Consider the following 3,985-nt stretch of genomic DNA (forward strand, 5'->3'; position numbering starts at 1 on the left):
GCAGAGAGCAACAACAAAACTTCGTTGTGGTATTCACTGGTCATACAAAGATAGCTTACACCTGTAATAGACCTGGGCTCTGGGGGAAGAGTCAGCCCTATGGAAATTGAATCCCCATTTTGCAGATACACAAACTGAGGCACACAGATTAACTGTGGTATTTGTTAAGTTCTTACTATGTGCCAGGCACTGAACTAAGCACTGGGGTGGTTACAAGCAAATCAGGTTGGACACAGTCCCTGTCCCACGTGGGGCTCAAGCCCCATTTTAGAGATGAGGTAACTGAGGCCCAGAGAAGTGAAATGACTTGCAAAGGTCACACGGCAGGTACATGGCAGAGCCAGGATTAGAACCGAAGTCCTCTGACTTCCAGGTCTGGGAGTCTTTTTCCACTAGTCCACACTGCTTTTCTCAAGTGCTTAAGTTCTATCAATCTACTGTAGTACTTATATACATATTTCACTTATATACATATTTTCAATACTCAATTACTTCTTATCTGTAACTTATTTTAGTGCCCGTCTCTCCCACTAAATTATAAATTCCTTGGAGGCAAGAATCATGTCTACTTATTCTAAGATCATCCTCTAGACTGTAAGCTTGTTATGGGCAGGGAATGTATCTACCAAATCAAGATCTAGACTGTGAGCCCGTTGTCGGGTAGGGACCGTCTCTATATGTGGCCAACTTGTACTTCCCAAGCGCTTAGTACACTGCTCTGCACACAGTAAGCACTCAGTAAATACGATTGAATGAATGAATGAAAGATCGAGATACCAAGACGTAGTCCTGAAAACAGCAAAGGCCAAGAACCATGAACCATGGGCTGACAGTTTTACTCCCACAGTTTTTCAGCCAGGAAGGGTAGCATACCTAGCCCACCCCACTCTTTGGATTCGAAAAGGTTCAGAGGAAGGACCAAGATGGTGGCTCTACCTCTTGCCCCCTGTCAGCTCGAGTTGGGGGCATCACTGGTGCCACGGGGCTGGATATGGGCTGGTTTCTTCATGGCACAAATAGGGGCTAATAGGCACTAAGTTCCTTGCAATGTGAGTTGGGGCTGGGTGTGAGCATGTGGAGAAGGTTTGAGTGTTAGAACCCTGGAGCCACAGCACCGTCATGGCAGTAAGAGAAGGAGCATGGCCTAGTGGAAAGAACATGGGTCTGAGAGTCAGAGGACCTGGGTTCTAATCCCGGCTCTACCAATTGCCGGCTGTGTGACCTTGGGGGAGTCACTTAGCTTCTCTGTGTCTCAGTTTTCTCATCTGTAAATTGGAAATTCAATACTTGTTCTTCCTTCTACGGAGACCCTGAGCCCTGTGTGGGACAGAGATTGTGTACAACCTGATTAACCTGTATCTACTCCAGTGCTTAGTACAGTACTTGATTCATAGTAAGAGCTTAACAAATAGAAGAAGAAGAAGGAGAAGAAATATGTGTTATTCTGAGAACTGTCATCCAGTGGACAGATGGTTTAGGGATGGGGGTGAAGGGAGCCTCTCATGTCCAACCCCAGATGTGGAAAGGAGCAGAAGGACGTGCTCCTCCTTTTTCATCTCTTGCTTCCTCTTTCTTCCTTTCTCTCTTTCCCTTCTCTTCCCTTTCTTTCATTTCCTACCTCTTTTCCTCTGTTCCCCTCTGCTGCTTCTTCTATTACCCTCCATTTCTTCTTTCCCTGTCTCATCAAAACTCACCTGCAATGTCCCACTGCCCCAAAGATCCACTCCATGTTGGCTCCTATTCTCAAAATGAAAAGTTGACATCCCTATGCCATACTATGTGTGCATATATACATATATATATATATATATATAACATATATGCACATTATAGCACTGTTTTTAAAAATCTGCTGTTCTTGTGAATTATTGAGATGGTTAGCTCCTTTTGCTTGATAAGATGAAGATCATTGGTCTTTTTGCATTTCCTCCAATTTAAAAAATCTCACCATCATTTACATCCTTTTTAAAGATTTAAATACCCAGTGTCTGCCCTTAAAAGTAATATTAGTCCTATTTCTTAAGGATTTTGGATTTCTGCTAGGCTGTCCTTCAAATATTCTATACTTGAGACTAGTCCTGGTTTCCAAACATGTTCTTTCCCTAGGTACTTGCTGGTTTGCAAAATGAAATCTTTAGTGAAGCCTTAAGAACCCAACTATGAAGAAAGGAAGTCAGCAGGTGCAAAAATAACCACCATGCATTTGGAAGTCAACCTATACTTTTGATAGCATTATTTTTTTCCCCTGCAAGATTGGACTGCCAAAATGAACAGGCATTTATGCTTTTCCTTAGGTCTGGGCATTAGTTCTGGCCCTCTTTGCTATTGTGAAAGAAAGGTTTCAGGCCATATTTCAGCCCCTGAGTGGAAAGACAAATTAAAAAGAATCTAATTTTCCTATTTGTACATTCATAGTCCACATTATCTTTTTTTCAGATCAAAAAATCAATCCAAATGTAATATTAAAATTTAAATGCTTAAGAGTTTTGATGGTAAAAATTTAACAAAACACCTTTGTAAGGATTCAAAGATGAATACTGTTAAGAAAATAAAGGATTCTCTATTTGCTTTTGTGAGAAACCATGAAATGAAATAACTGTGCGAAATGTTCCCTGAACAAAAGTGGCCCTCATATGAGAAAATTATAATTGTAAACCAAAAGGGTTATTGTTATGCTAGTCCCTCATCAGTTTATGGATTTTGTGTTGCTGTGAAAATTCTTTCAGAATACAAAAACTTAAACTCTCCTCTGAATTTGTCCTAAGTACCATAGCATTGTGACCTTTCAAGCTTGGCGGATGTGCCGAGGGAGGGAATGCCCTCCCTCCGCACATCTGCCAAGCTAGTGCTCTTCCTCCCTTCAAAGCCCTACTGAGAGCTCGCCTCCTCCAGGAGGCCTTCCCAGACTGAGCCCCCTTTTTCCTCTCCTCCTCCCCATCCCCCCACCCCACCTCTTTCCCCTCCCCACAGCACCTGTATATATATGTTTGTACAGATTTATTACTCTATTTTACTTGTACATATTTACTATTCCATTTATTTTGTTAATGATGTGCATCTAGCTTTACTTGTATTTATTCTGATGACTTGACACCTGTCCACATGTTTTGTTTTGTTGTCTGTCTCCCCCTTCTAAACTGTGAGCCTGTTGTTGGGTAGGGACCATCTCTCTATGTTGCCAACTTGTACTTCCCAAGCGCTTAGTACAGTGTTCTGCACACAGTAAGTGCTCAATAAATACGATTGAATGAATGAATGAATGACACATTCAAATTCTTACAGTCCTAATAAAATAGTAGTTATATAGTGGGAGTAGTAGCATTTATTGAATGTCCACTTGGTGCAGGACACTGTATTAGGCCCTCAGAAAGTACAGAAATAAGGCATGACAAATACCTCCCCACAAGGAACTTACACTCTAATGGTTTTGACAATCATTGAAGATTTAAAACTCGAGTGTCCAAAATAAATAATTAAGTCCACGAGTGCTAAGAAGAGTGCAGACTGTAAGCGCCTTGTGGGCAGGGAACTTGCATACCAACTCTGTTACAATTTACCATCCCAAACGTTTAGTTCAGTGCTTGGGACACAGCAAACACTCAATAAACATGATTGACTGGTTTAAACAATCTATATGTGCTAGAGTTAGATGAAGGGATGATATGGCTCAGGTGCTGGGAAATTAATTGGGGAAAGATTGTTGGAAAAGGTGGGCTTTGAGGAGGGTGCCATGGAATATTTAAATTGGGTTTGAGAGAGAAAAGGAGTGAAAGTGAGGCAGCCAGAAAGAGAAAGAATATTCTTTTTCTGCCTTTCAGAAGTGTTTCAAATTGCACTGGAATCTTTGAAGGTCACTGGAAGCAGGGTTAGAGTCCCCCAGGAGACCTTCATGCATTTTATCAGTGTCCTGAGGAATAAGCTTTCATAGAAGGGAACAGGGAAGAGGTCCAGAAATCATAGCCACTCCTAACTGCATAACTTGATG

This window comes from Tachyglossus aculeatus, chromosome X4 (genome assembly GCF_015852505.1).
Source record: "Tachyglossus aculeatus isolate mTacAcu1 chromosome X4, mTacAcu1.pri, whole genome shotgun sequence".
In the NCBI taxonomy this organism is placed as follows: Eukaryota; Metazoa; Chordata; class Mammalia; order Monotremata; family Tachyglossidae; genus Tachyglossus; species Tachyglossus aculeatus.